We start from the raw sequence: 16,287 nt of genomic DNA, 5'->3' as shown, positions 1-16,287 counted from the left end.
TGACATACCTAACCTACTCACACCTGCATCTGAGATCAGAAATAAATCAAACATAACCACCCTAACCTTTTCAGATGTTTGTTTTTGCTATCAGATGCATATGCTAGTAGGTTTGGTGTTTTTAGCATGTAACACCAAGCTGCTGTTAGCTGCTCATGTAATATCTATGTATAAGACAACCACTTACATCACATTTGCTTACACCTCAAATTTACAGAAATTTCATTCAATGAGAATTTCAAGAAATTCTTAAAAGTTACACACATCACAATTTGATACACTCCAGAATATACCTTGCATTCCTGTTGATAACAAAAAAGAAATGTTGACATTTGTAACAATTTGGATTAGAAATCACGGAACGACTTGAGATGACCGGACCCCTCTCCGATTTTCTTCACATTTGGCATACTCACTAATTGAGGCCTCCAAATCACGAATCTGAAGTTAAAATTTGTCGGAAACGTCTAGAAATTGCAAAATAAGCTAAAATAAGGCGTTAGTTTTCGGAATGGAAACTGTCGATTTTCGAGAATTTTTTTGTTTCACAAACAAATATATATATGCCTGATACTACCACGACACCAAATTTTAACTATGTTTGCCTAACCTAACAGAACTAACCTAACCACGTGCCAATGGTTCGCAATTATTTCCAATTTCTAGATCCTGATACTACCACGACACCAAATTTTAACTATGTTTGCCTAACCTAACCGAAACTAACCTAATCACGTGCCAATGGTTCGTGAGGCTAGCGTCAATGGTTCGCAATTTCTAGACGTGACCGACAAATTTTAACTTCAGATTCGTGTTTAGGAGGCCTCAATTAGTGAGTATGTCAAATATGAAGAAAATCGGAGAGGGGTCCGGTCATCTCAAGTCATACCTAAAATCACACAATAATGAAAGAACCAACTATATGGGATTATAGATTTAAAATAAAAATGCTCTGTTCACATATTTTTTTAACCTATTTATTGATTTATTTATTGCATTGGTCTTCTGCTACTTTTGGCTAATCATGAAGATGGGGATGAGGAATGACATATTTAAATTGACGAAAGGACACTCACAATAACATCCATGTCCTGGGAAGGATTTGAAGCCTTAACTCCTGGCATCATAGCAAACTTTGCTAACCTCGATAACAGTTCGTTATATCGGAGACACATTTCTTAATTTTTACAGAAGAAACTACTTACAACGTTCGTCGAGGTATTTTCTTTCATCCTGGAATCTATTTGAAAGGGAAATCATGTATTTTTCAAGAGAAACATCTCAGCAACGCACAAGTGCCATTGCTTTTGCTACGTGAACTGGATGCTACATACGTTTGATGATGTAACCCCGTCAGTTTCCAACCCCCCTTTTTTTAACTAAGCTTGCCTAACCTAACCTAACCTTATCAGAAATGGTTTGTGGGGCTATCCGTCAGCTACCCATGAATAATATACAATTTGCACACGTGACGAACATGATAGTAGGTATTTTTCGGTAAAGAAGGTTGGAAACACTGCATACCTACAACAGTAGTCAACCTCTGCCCACCATATTGTGTGTTACGGAAGCGAAAAAAGGAATAATAAAAACTACTCTTTATGAAAAATTGTGTTTGTTTTTGTGTAAAAAGCATAATGGCACCTTGAACTATGTTTCACAATACACAATTGGTAAGTACGAACCATGCGAAACACAAAATATCCAATTTTAATGTGTGTCCGATATAACGAACTGTTACCCTAAACTCTTTACCTATTTACACTAGAATGCTTTGGTGCACCAAATTAATTTTTAAAAAATCATGTTCTAATGCAATTTCCTCTCATTGTTTAAAAAATTACTAACCATTGTTATAACTGTATCTTTAGTCAAAACAAAAATAAATGTCTGATGAAAGGAGCGTGTGTTCTCCTGAAACGTCAGAAAGAAAAACTGTTTTCTTATGCTTGTAATAACCGTAAACTACAGGAAAATATTTCCTCTCATGTATTAACTATTTTGAAAGTTATGTTGTTTTACAATAATTGCTACCACAATTTTTTAACCGTTAAAAGATAAGTAGTGTTACATAATTAAACATGAATGTGCTGAGGGGTTGCCAATAGAGGAAATATAGTGCTTCTTGTTTATAATAGTGATATCCCTAATATTTTATATGCATCGAAAGATGTTTTATGCTGGCTAATACAGGATTTGAACTGAGAAGTTTATGTACAATACACTTCCCAAGCACAAATCCCATACCGTGCCTTGCATTAATGCTCCTGAGTCTGGATCCCAGGGAAGCCAGAATGAACTTGGAACCTGAGAAAAATAAAAATATATATATATAGTTTGCACATGGTAATGAACACATAATCGTCACAACAAACTCTAAATGTTTACATGTGTTTGTGTCAGTACAGTGTACTGTTTTGTTCTAGCAGATAATATGTGCTCTATCTACACTATGCCCTAAGTATACAACGTGCTCTATCTACACTATGTCCTAAGTATACAATGTGTAAATAAAACCTGCTGTAAAGTACAATTTTTATCCACATCTAATTTTTAAATGACATATGTTTCAACAATTTGTATTAATGCATGATCATTATAAAAATTATTTCATAATAAATGCATAATTATTGTGCTGTGAAATTTAGTTATAAATTAAGTAAATGCTTAATAAATTTATGTAAAACTATATTTCACACAAATCTTGAGCACTGCACAAAGAAGAAAAATAGCTCTCATGGGACTTCATTGAAGCCCATGTTAACAATTGAGATGGTTAGGTTGATTTGATTTGCTTCATTTTGCTTCACTTTTGGCTAATTTGCGAAGATGGGAATGAGGGATGATATGATGAAATTGATGGATGGACACTCAGAAACAGCCATGCCCAGGTCAGGATTCGAACCCGGGACCCCTTGCATCATAGCACGATGTGCTAACCACATCGTTGGCAATTGAGAAGGCGAATGGAATGGCATGGATAAATAAGAATAATAAAAACATCATCACAACGATTGTACATAACTGGCAAAAATATAGGCTGCTATGATAAGTGGTGTGTGTACTGTGAACATTTTCGATGCATGCGTTTGTATGATTTAGCAACCTTAAGTAGCCTATCAAGAGTTTTCATTTCTTTTCAGAAATGTTTTCACTATTTACTTTTGTCCTGTTACAGCCATCAATAACCTATGCACATTTTTTTTTCACTTAAGTTTGTGCTGCTTCTTCTCATCCGTCTGCCTGGAAGCACGTTTGTACAAAACCAAACTGCATACTGTTAGGGCTTGACTTCCGTATAATTACGATTTTGTCATGGCTTATGGGATGCATAAGATTCAAAATGAGTCGTTATTATTTATGGTCTGTAGAAGATGAAATTGCTGTTTTTAAATCGCATGAAATCCTAGGTAACAGTTCCGAATGTTTCATGATTTTTCACAAATTTTATAGGAGTATTAGGAAGTGTTTACAAAACTGGAAATGATTGTGGGAGTAAGTTAGAAACTTGGAGAAACTAATTAGCACAGTTAAAAGTTGCACAAAGTATTAATTACAAGATAAATTATGTTTTGAAATGTATTGTGCACGAGCAGGAATGCCTGCAAAGAGGTGCTAACAAATTATGCCTACCAAACTTAATCTGCTCGTGGAAGTGTATTTTCATATAAATTAGTGCAAGATATGGATAATTATTATTATTACTAACTTGGATTACAGGAGGTTGAGAGAGAAACAATCCTTTTGTTGGGAAAATGAGGTTCCACAATTTTGATCTATCCGGCACCTCCTGTTCAGTGACAAATTATTATGAAGATATTTTCGAAACAGAAAAAGGATTTCCGATATCTCTAAGATGTGTTTTAAGTACACGCAAATGCCCACTGTCATTTCCTTCTGCTTTTCGAAAACGTGAAAACACAGATTATGGGCCATTTTGGAAGCTCTATTTTCTTCTTTGAAGTTGGATGTCATACACAAACACAGAATATGACGAATGTAGTTCGCTGTAGCCCGCTCTAGGAGGGTTAAAAAGGGTCCTACAAGAACTGTCTACAACTGTAGCCCGATATGTAGTCGACTGTAGCCTGTAGACCGCTGTAGACAGTTTCAAGAATCGCAAATTCAGGAAATGACTACAAATTTGACCACAAGCCTGACGCGGCTACATATTAGACTACATATCGGACTACTAACAGTTCGTGAATCGCGCCGCAGAAATGACGTTACATAATACTACGGTGTTTCTGAATATACACATATATTAAAGCACAGATAAATACACATTACATCTTGCCCTCTTTCACTCGATCTCACATTCATTCTCTCATTCTATGGCATATTGCGACAATATGACAAATACAAAGGTTAGATTAATTACTACTTTGATCATACTCTTGCTATGTCTTGGCTACATTGCCTTTTACAATTTATCGTTTACGATTTTAAGTATAAAGTGAATAATTGTTCCTTGTGCGAACCCCTTCTATCTTTTCTGAAGGTATAAATATATTTCATGAACTGTCGTTTGCGGCTAACATAAACTCTCATCTTTAACATTGATTACTTCCGCCGGAATACCGATGTCTAGGGATGCCATAGCGCTGATTTAAGTTAAGCAATGATTTGATTTACGCAGATTCGCGGTAGATAGTCGTCATCTTTCTCACACACGCACATGGTTGGATCTTACCTTCGCTGCATTCCCTCTGACCTGGGTTGGGTGAAAGTGGTCCTACAGTTTTGGAAGGCCTCCACGCTCCATTGTTGCACCTCGCGGTTATCCTGGTTGGCGAAAGTGGATCAGTCGGCAGCTCCATCTGGCCTCATCGGATCCTGGCTTCACTCGTTCACTGTCGACTCCATACGACAACTTGCGCAATAATAGGTCAGTTCTTCGCGGTCACTCGTAAGTACAGATACGTGACTTGGGCGATGAGACGAACATACGCGATGAGCCATTCGCGGTTTCACATGGATATCAAATGTTATTAACTTTCACTACTTTGGACGTTGTTTCGGACGATTGACACGGGTGGACGTGTCTGGCGTTATTCTCACATAACCACACGTATGTGCACGGATGCGTTGACGGCAAGGGGGAGGAACGACCCCCTGGTTCTATTCTGCTCTACTCCATGGCTCTGAAACACTCACTCGAGGAAAAACAAATCCAGACCTCGAGTCTGCTTGCAACTCGCAGCTCGGTCGCGCGTAGCTCACACTCCGGTGGCGATTGTAGGCAAACTGTGCAAAACTGTTTCAAATCATCCCTTTTATTCCAGATTTGAACGTAGTGACGCGCTACCCTCTATGATCAGGTGCTTGTTTATTGTTTCTGGTGCTTTGACCGTTGTCCTCCTATCCTGGTCAATGCTCACTCCGGTCCTTAACCTTTGGTAGCAGCCCCTCGCGCAGAGATTAGGCTAACTCTTCCTCCATTGTAGTCAGTCACGAAAAGCAAAGACATCTCAGTAGGGTAGCTTCTCCCTTTCAATTCCGCGATGAATCTTTAATAATTCATAACTCCCGTAGTTCTGTTCTGATTAGGCTCAAATCTTGGAATCAGTACTTTCATGATGTGTTCTTCCGCTGGTTAAAATCTCATCCAATTCGGTCCATTGGTTTAGAAGTTGCATTTTTCTTGTTATTCCCATAAGAATGCATGTAAATCCGAATTCGGGCGAAAAACGGTGGTTGAGCAATCTAGTGTTGGCTAAGGCAGTTCGCTAGACACCTGTATTCGCGACGGATATTAATAATACCAATTGCAATTAATTCCTACTAACGGGCAATTAGATTAATTACTTGTCACTCAATATTTGACCGTTATACATTTCAAGTGAACACGTTGAATGCTCGAAAAAAAAAAAAATATCTAAAAAAAACGACAAATTGCCTTTCACTTCCCAGGGAAATAAAACAGTGACGTGCTGAGGATTTTCGAAAGCATAGGGTTATGTATATTTTTTTAGTACTTAGTCACCCCCCCCCCCCCCAGGGCGCGCCACTGGACATGAAGGTTCAAAGAAGTTTCAACATACCAGAACTAACCGTGTGTGTACCAAACATCATGTTTGAAATGACGTGCGCATGTGCTGAGAGGCTACTGTTCCAATGCCTTCTAACATTAAAGCCTGCGCAGTGGTAGGTGACGTCATCACAAGTAGGCGTATTCGATGCATCGTACAGTCAACGGCAAAGGTAATGGTAGGCAAATTGTCCACAGCTATTTTCGTAACTTTTTTATTCTACATCCTGTGTTGTTTTAAGGAATGAAACTATGTTGGTTCGAAGCAGGCATTATTCTCTGCTTATTGGCGTCATTATTTCAATTCATTGACATCACATTGTGTAATTAAGACCGCATGAAAATGATGGTGGACAATTCGCCTACTGTTTCTTTCGCCGTTGGATGTACCAGTGGCGCCACCACCCAAAAATTTGTCATGTTGTTGTTTTTTTTATTATTGTTTTATATTTGTTATCGGGATTCACGGTGGAGTTGAAATCTGTAAATAAGATTTGTGTATATATATGAAGGAACAAGATTGGTAAAATCCCATGCCCACCTGAAACCACTCTCACCGGAACTCGAACACGTGTGGGTCTTCCGCGTCACAGTTAGATACCCTACCGACTGCACCACCGTGACTCTTCCGAATTATAGGGCATCATACTCCTCGTAACTCTATTAATAAATAGCTGCTTGCTGAATACCGAAACATGACAAGAAACGTGAAAAGGATTCTGGTTTCTAGAAAGAACAAAAAATGTTGAGACTTCCAGAAATTTCGGGGGAAAAAATACAACATTCGGGAAATGTCAACCTTCGGGACATCTGAAGTGCCGGGAAATTTAATCTATTCGTGAATCTCTACATTTCGGGAATCGTGACAATCTCAAATCCCAAATGTTCGTTGTGGAATTAGTGAATAATGTTTAAGTATTGTATTCAGAGTTGTCTCCTGGACGCATGCGTCAATTGTGGGAAAAAGGACAGCTTGCTCTGCGACGACATTAATGAGCATTTCTACATTTTAATTTCTTCATATAGGAGAAGTATTTATTTTACACGAGAGCTCTAAACTAAGCTTATAGTACATTTCTTAGATCTGAAGTGACGCATGCGTCAATTGTGGGAAAATAATTATTACTTTCTTTCACTTCAGATCCAAGAAATGTAATATAAGGTTAGTTGAGCGCTCTCGTGTAAAATAAAAAATTATCCTATATGAAGAAATTAGAATGTAGAAATGCTCATTAATGTCGTCGCAGAGAAAGCTGTCCTTCTTCCCACAATTGACGCATGCGCAGCAGGCCCGTAGCTAGGCAGGGGCCAGGGGGGGCTCAGCCCCCCCTGGCATTGTCGTCAGCCCCCCCTGGCGTTGTCGTCAGCCCCCTGGTATTAGGTAAAACTATTGCATAATTTGTTTGCCATGACAAGTGAAAATGTAGAGTGTGGATATTATTTGCTCATAACTCGATAGAAGGATAAATTCACAGTACATGAAGAGCAGCTATCACATTTGTTCATCTTGTTTATAAACCGAAGTTTAAGTAACGGAAAGTATTTAGAAGGTTCTCCAAATTTCTTCCACAGGGGATCTATGCACCTTCGCTCCCCCTCTTTCGGCTTTCCCTTGTAGCAGGTCCTTTCCATCTGCATCAAAGGTCATCGGCTCCCAAGTTTTGCGAAGGGAAGTTTTATTGCCCGGTCGGGGGTGGAATATAAGGGCTTGCCCATGCCCTGTCGGGGAAAAACATTGACAAAGACACTTTGTTGAGTTCTTCATTCGTGTAAAGAAGGTTTCGCGTTTGCGCGGGTGTTATTGTGTTTCGTATCTTCGTAAAACTGATTCGTGTGATAGTGAGTGGTTTCAGTGACGAATAATATAACCATGTTTCGTCCTTGGTGTGTAGTATTGTGATATTTTAACGATTCCCTAGCACCATGGATAAATTTATAATTCGTAAAAAAACATCTGAATCTTTGACCACGGCGACCACCGTACCTACTCTTTCCCCATCTACGGCTGCCTCCAATCAAGAAGAGGATTTCTTGCCTACAGAAGTAAAGGACATTTCCAAACCAGGTGAGGAAATTAAACAGCTAAAACTCAAACATTACCCCCGAAATGCTGATGGACGGTGTTTTCAAAGTGACTGGTTTAAAAGGTTCAAATGGTTAGAGTATTCACAATTTTTAGATGCAGCATTCTGCTATGCTTGTAGACAATATCGGCCTTTCGGATGCAAAGAAGTGGCCTTTACATCTAAAGGTTTTAAGAACTGGAAGGCAGCTCTCGATAAAACCAAAGCAGGGCTAGTGAAACATGATGCGACACTTACACACATAGAAGCAATGTCAAGGTGGGCAGAAAAGCAAAACCGTTCGTTGGTAGGAAAATCTATCTCTACACTAGTCAATCAGAATGTTCTTGAAAAGAATCAATATTATGTCAAGAGCAATGCTGAAGTTATTCAGTTCCTTGCAATAAACGAATTGCCTCTTAGGGGAACGTACCACTTAGAAGAACATGAGGAACAAAGCCTGTTTCGAAATCTTTTCGAGTTCACGCTTCGAAAAGATGAGAAACTGGCACACTGTTTTAAGCAGGTGCCTAAAAACGCATCTTACTTGTCCCCTGAAATTCAAAATGACATTATTGAAATAATGGCTGACATCGTACGTGAAAACATTGTTAGTGACATTAATAGTGCAGATGTTCCTTTGTATACTTTGCTTGAAGATGGTACGCGAGATAAAAACAACAGAGAAAACGTAGCCATAGGAATCCGCTATGTAAAGAATGGGACAGTCGTGGAATCAATTCTGTGCATAGAAACACTGTCAGCTTTTGATGCAGAGTCTTTTGCAGATCTAACATTAAATATTTTTCAGAAATATGGTTTGGATAGTGCGAAATTGCTCAGCCAGTGTTTTGACGGGGCTTCAGTTATGAGTGGGAAGAAAGGGGGTGTGGAAGCTTTAATCCAGCAACGGCTTGGGCGTCTAATTCCTTACGTTCATTGTTTTAACCATCGGTTACATCTGGTAATTGTTAAATGTGTGGATGAAATTTCTCCAATTAAACACTTTTTCGAACAGAGTTCCATGTTGCACAATTTTCTAAAAAACTGAAAAGTTGCCATTTTATACGAGGGGAGAAGTCTTTCGCGACTTTTAGAACAACGTTGGTCAGGACATTTAAAAATGACGAGAACAATATTTGAAAACTACAGAGATATAATTCATGTTTTGCAGTTGGTGAAAAATGGAAATTTTAACGGGGATGACGTAGCAGCAAGTGTTGGTTTGCTTGTAGTCATTAGCAAACCTCAGTTTCGGTTTTGCTTAGTGTTCATGAAAAAGATCCTTGAAATATTAAGCACAATTGATAAAATGCTTCAAGCACGTAATGTTCATTTGGATGCTGGTAGAAAGATGATTGAAGCTGCCATAGAAACATTAAGGAGCATGCGTCAGGAAGATGTGTACGAAGGCATTCTGCAAGAAAGTAATGTACTGCTAGAAGAGGATGGAATTCATGACGAGATTGTTGAGCACCCCACAAGAAAGAGAAAACGAAATACACAGTTGCAAGACTTCGTTATCACTGACGTCCTAGGAGAGGAAAAGCTCACATCTCTCACACAAATATTCTACGAATGTTTAGATCTTGTGCTAACAGAAATAAATAGACGTTTTACCAATAACGACGACTTATTGGAGGCTATATCATCGGCTGAGTCCCTTCAATTTAGCAACATTGAATATTTATCAGCCTTTGGAATCACCATTCCGTCAAAAGAGGAACTAACTGTTGCCAATGCATATCTCAAGAAACTGGATTCCCCTGATACTTTTGAAGAACTGTACAAAACTAGAATGGCCTACGAAGACACTTATGCTCTACTTGCTGGCATAAGAACTTTTGCATGCAGTACAGCGTTGTGTGAATCCACTTTCTCTGTGTTAACCCGCATCAATAGCCCTCAGAGACTGTCAATGTGCATCAAGCGCCTGGCAAATCTTGTTTTTCTGGCATTTGAGAAGAAACGAGCATCGAACATAGATATGTCGAGACTGCTTCACAGGTTCAACAACATGAAGAATCGCCGACTCCAACTTTTTAAGGCAGAGGTATGTACTGTAGTCACTATTATTGAATATTGTGCATTTTTCATATGCTAACTAACTAACTCTCTAGCCTTCTTAAACCCGAAGGTTCATGGCTGCAGCAACACAGGCCTTCCATCTTTCCCTATCTTGAGCAAGATCTATATACTCTTTTCCATCCCTACAGATTTCCCTTAGGTCCATCTCAACGTTGTCCCTCCATCTTCGTCTTGGCCTTCCTACAGGTCTCTTACCATCAGGTTTCCCAGCAAGAATCCTGTAAACTCCTCTTTCCTCTCCCATTCGTGCCACATGGCCTGCCCACCTAAGTCTTCTTGATTTAATTATTCTAATAATATCTGGACATGAATACAAATTATGTAGTTCTAAATTATGTAACCTTCTCCACTCACCTGTCTCCTCATCCCATTTAGGTCCAAAGATTTTCCTAAGGATCTTATTTTCAAATACTCTCAATTTATGTTCCTCTTTCAATGTAAGGGACCAAGTTTCACATCCATATAATACTACAGGCAAAATTATTGTTTTGTATATTTTAACTTTTAGTTTCTTAGATATTAAATGAGAAGACAAAAGTTTATGAAGAGAGAAGTAACATGCATTTTTCATATGGGATACAAATATTTGTGTAATCAAAAGTGTATGAAGTGTTTAGTAAGGAATGAGGTCAGTAGCATTCAATTAACACTTCGAGAGATGACCGTGTTTTAGAAGATATTGAAAAAGAGGGTATTATTTGTATTATATTTCTATTTCTTTAATGTTTTATATTAACTTAATGACCCCCTTAACACACACAAAATAGCTTACCTTTATTTAATGTGAAACGTTTTTTTAAAAAGTCACCTGATAAACCGTGAGCCCCCCCTGATAAACCCTGAGCCCCCCCTAGAGATCAATTCTAGCTACGGGCCTGATGCGCAGCATGCACCGCATGCGTTCAGGAGACGCCTCTGATTGTATTGCAAACATTTTAAGAAATTATGATAAAAGCAGGTTGGAGTAATTGGTAATTTTACTGATGTCGGGTCAAAGAGGGAGACTCTATTTGTCAATCAGATGTAATGAAGGATTGTGTGTGGAAAACAATTGTATCACAGTTGACTGATTCTGGCGAGTACTATCTACGCTTGTTGCAGTTCATAAAGCTGAATTTCAGTTCCGGCATGACCCATGTGTGGTGACTAGGGGGATGCGGGATAAATTGTTTGGTCGGGACGTGACATTTTTAAAATCCAGAAGTTCGAGACTGGAAAAGTTCGCAACTTCCCAACTAGGTTGAAAAATTTTCGGTACTTGCAAATGTTCGAAATTTCCCGACGCTCTGGAAATCTCGAATCTACGTCCTTTTCACCTTAAATGATTGTTTTTGTATTTCTGGAATAAAAGCTAACAATTTCCGAGAAGTTCCAGACACTTACAATGGAGAAAACATCGAGAATTTATAACTTAAAATTACCATTTTGAATTTCCCGACCGTTCGGGATCCCAAAAAGTCGGGAAGTCTTATTTCGAGGTCGAGATCGGGCCGGGATTTTCTTTTGGCGGGGGGGGGGGGGATCCTGCACACTCCTAGTAGCGACCTTCAGAGCTAGAAAAATATTTGACGTGCAGAATGATGTAACAAATTCCATCTTAACGACGTAGATTTTCCTCAATCATCCAGTTTGCTTCACACCAAACATTGACCTCACGCTTTATAAAAGAAAATTATGCGTCCACGGTTTTTTTCCTCCATTCCATCCGCGCAGAGAAGAAAAGGAGAGAGGGTTTGGCAACATTGCTCACAATTTCGACCTCGCCGCTTGGCGCGCTGCGTTCTCGGGCACCCAGACACCGCTAGGAGAATAAACATAATCATTATCAAGGTGAAACAGGGACCTGGGTAGCAATTAAATAGGCTGCGTGATGTAATTTCATTCTCTTCGTAGCTACCGTTTTTCGACATGGGTTCCATTCCTCCTCCTCCCTTCCCTCCCTCCCCGGGGGCAAGGGTTGAGGAAATCACCTGCGTTTACCTTCCCGGGAGAGGGAGTTGCCTGCAGGGGTCCCTCATAATTTTTGTGCGGAACAGCCATAAGCTGTCATATTTTACCTCCCCCTTTCATGACACTTTGGGATGGGGAAAAAACATTCCTTGCATTTTGCTTGCTCACGTACCAAGGACATATTTAGGAAGAGGTACAAGGGGTCAGGCCCTCCCCCCCGAAAGATAATATCCTTGTTTAGCACTTGTTGTATAATAGAGGGCTATTTTTTTCCGCCGAACTTAGCAGAAAGCAAGGATTACATTGGGATCAGGGTGCAGAATCATTGAAGACTTGGGATGGGGGGGGGGGGTCAGTGCTGCAGTCCCAAATTTTCAGAGGGTATACGCTAAAGTTTCGTGAAACGTTATGAGAGATCATGTTTTTATTAAATATAAGGATGAAATTATTTAACTTCTACAAGAAATTGGTACAGTGATATCTATGAGTATTACCGTGCAAATTGTCAAATTTCATTAATTTTTTCTCTTGCATCCTATGTGTTTTTAAGCGATGGATTTTCATGTATGCTGGTGCAGAAGTTGTCAACAGCTTGTTTTGAGTTTTCTTTTAATTCTTGATGCTCTCAAATAAAGTGCACGAACATGGTGATGGACAATTTGCACGGTAATACTCATGGATCACACTGTATTTAACATAATAATTTGACATTGAACAAACCCAGTTTTGTACTTAAATTAATGAACGTCGCACCAGCACCACTAATTTAGAAACGTTTATTAGTCTCCCATAATTCTTGCCTTTAACCTTAGACCTGTTCTGCTCCATACGAAATATACTGCTGGACAAAAAAAACCGGACACCTTAATATTTGACATCTGAATTGCAATTACTTATGAATTATGCTCTCAGTTAAGTATTGTACAATTGAACATTCATTATTGAACATTTTCCATAGTTTTTTCGTTTATTATTTATCTATTTATTTATTTATTTATTTACTCGTATTTACTTATTTGGAACACCTAGTAGGCTCAAAATCAATTTCCTGCAATTTTGTTTTAATTTATTGATTATCAATTCCTGTTGATGTTATTTTGTTTAATGTCTAGAGAGCCATGAATTTTGGTTCATAGTAACCATAGTAACAGATAATATTAACATTGTCATTGCTGGTATTTTTCTTGCAAGTGTATTGTAAGTTTGCTAGCTTGAAAATGAGACGTGAAGAGGTAGTAAAAGCAGTAACTCTTCGCGATGATGGTCGTAGTGTACACTATATTGCTAGGGTGCTAAATATAGCACAAAGTACTATCCATGAAGCTCTCAGACGGTATGATGCAACTGGTTCCTATGGTAGAAGACCGGGTTCTGGTCAGAAACGATGCACAACAGCACGGGAAGATTGTTTAATGCGTATCATAGTCTTAAGAGACCGTCGTACAACTTCAAATATTGTGGCACAGCGTTTGAGAAATGTTCATAGAGCTTTGGTTTCTTCACGAACAGTTCGTAGAAGACTGAATGAAAGTGGTTTATCATCTCGGAGGCCGGCTACAGGTCCCAGGTTGTTAGCACGTCACCGGAAGCGAAGACTGGAATTTGGTACAAAACACTTACATTGGAATGTGGAGCACTGGGAAAAGGTTTTATTCTCCGATGAGTCAAAATTCAACCTACGTTCATCAGACGGGCGTGAACATGTGTATAGAAGATCTAATGAGCATTATGCGTAATGTTGTTTCGTTGAAATATCACCCTTTGGAGGCAGTGGTGCCATGGTCTGAGGAGGTATTTCTTTACAAGGACGTACAGAGTTGGTTCTTGTAGAGAATGGGGCAATGACAGCTTGCAGGTATATTACAGAATGTGTGGCAGATCATGTAGTACCATATGCACCATTCATATGCCCGGACTTTGTTTTTATGCATGACAATGCGTGTCCTCACATTGCGAATATTGTCACGGAGTTCTTGGACGAAGTTGCGATTACGTGATTAGAATGGCCACCACAAAGTCCAGACCTAAATCTGATAGAGGACGTCTGGGATCAACTGAAACAACATATCAGAAACCGCACAATAGTTCCAGAAACAATTGAAGAGCTAAGACTTGCCATTCAAGAAGAATGGGAGCAATTGGACCAAGAAGTGATTGCCAACCTTATTCGAAGTATGCCACAGCTGTTACAAGCTGTAATTGATGCCAGGGGAGGTAACACCCACTACTAGACAGCTTATATACCCCACCAGTACCAGTTAACAATATTAAAAAAAATATTGGTAAGATTTCCTTTTCTCTTTTTTTTTTTTTTTTTGGAGTAGTTTTCTGTAACTTTCGTTTTTGTTCTAATTTATCTTATTAACAATAAATTTTAATTTGCCTTCTGTTGAATATATTCAGGTTCTCTTATTTCCAATAATTTCTGCAACCTTTAGTTAGCCTTCGAATCAGAATTTATGCGTTATCACAAAAAATGCAAGTGTCCGGTTTTTTTTGTCCAGCAGTGTATATAAAATAATTGTTTAATAAAATAATTGTTTATTAATTGTAGTAGGTTGATTATATAGGACACCTGTACTTCAGACAAATGGAACAGAAATCTCAGAGATTTTCAAATCTCTGAAAAATGTTGATTATAGGCCCTGGGTATATGGTATTGTATTGCCCAGGCACTGCAACCACCTTAAGGCCCACCCTACTTACTTTCAATGATATACAGTTCGTGTTTAAAAGTTCTGACAAATTGATGTGAAGAAACTATTGATGAGAGTTTCACTGTATGTGAATAATCAGTCACAATTGTAGTGAGATGGATGACTTCAAGGTTATGAGAAGTATAGAGGTTGGGCCAATCCCTGTTTCTCTCGTGATGACGAAACGACGGCAAGAGATTAATTTATGCATGAAACGAATTCCAAATCTATGCGCTAAAGTTGCAGTATGCAGATTTTGAAACCATGCCAAAAACGAAACAAACGAAATCGAGTACACAAATGAGCCTTTCCTGATGTAAATTGCTCATGTGGCTTAACAAAAGAGATTTCCTTGTGACCTATCTTTCATACCTCGTCGATCGTACTGCCAGCTGTTGGTAAAACCTCTGGTTAAACAATTGAAACGAGCGTTCCTGCCTGAGGCGACATTTGCCGATAGGGACAGATTCTGTCACAGAAATGAGAATCATCACTTCTACAATACTTCACATCCTATTCTTTTTTCCACACACCTGTGCATATTGTATATTTCATCTTGAAAACAACAAGTCACGTTTTATCTAAGTAACTTCTTTTCTCAACTAGAAATGATCGATGACTCGGAATTCTTCAAGGACTAAACATTTCTTTCAAGTTGCTGACGTATCAGACGATAAATGTGGATATAACTTACTGAAGCTAAATTTGCCCAAACTGGGCAAAGCACCCCCTAAAAAAGGAAGCTAGAAATTTTCACTTCGAGCACTGGGGAGGGGGCAGAGTAAGATTTCAGCTATAAAAAAACCTCATATTTTTATCTTTTATTATTAATATCTTTTTACAAATCGTAAAATTGAAATTGAATTAAAGATACCGTGGCGTTATTCTCAAGTTCAGACGTAAGTCCACTATTTAAATAGAAACTAGATTTGACTTGCTTCCTTTTCATAAACGTCTATCATTTTACTGATGAACAGTTCCTTGTCTTTTTGTACTTTTTTACAATGCACAGAGACCATTTATTCTGCTATTTTTTATCCACGTTTTCACGCCACAATTTCATCATTTTTCGAATTACATGAAGTTTTCCTGATATGACAGGAGGGGCAAGTGCCCTCCTCTGCGGGCGCCCTTGTATATTGACTAACATTATATGCCAGACTCAAATATGTTTACTGAGTTACAGATTTCATCATGTCTCCGTTATGCTGTGTATGCATTGTAAAACTTTTCCTACTTGCCATGTTCGTTTGTGTTTTGTGTTCAGCTGCTACGAAGCAAATGTGTCCTATTCACAAAGCGTATTCTATAACTCCTTTCTTTTCCTTCTCGATTGCCTCCCCGATGGCGTAGTGGTAACGTCGTCGCGTTGTAATTAAGGGGTGCCGGGTTCGTTACCCGGTGGAGGCCCAATTGTGGTTAGGATCCCACGTTAAACTGTAGATCCAGTCCCGATTAG

At 38.8% G+C, this 16,287-nt stretch overlaps 1 protein-coding gene across 1 annotated transcript in view; it reads left to right on the top strand.

The window, feature by feature from the left end:
• Positions 1-16,287, top strand: part of LOC145997143 (ankyrin repeat and BTB/POZ domain-containing protein 2) — a 331,863-nt gene that overhangs the window by 50,612 nt on the left and 264,964 nt on the right. The window lies entirely within an intron of this gene.

The sequence above is a fragment of the Lepisma saccharinum genome, chromosome 13 (genome assembly GCF_977018435.1).
Source record: "Lepisma saccharinum chromosome 13, izLepSacc3.1, whole genome shotgun sequence".
Taxonomy (NCBI): Eukaryota; Metazoa; Arthropoda; class Insecta; order Zygentoma; family Lepismatidae; genus Lepisma; species Lepisma saccharinum.
This window is presented reverse-complemented; position numbering and strand designations above follow the sequence as displayed.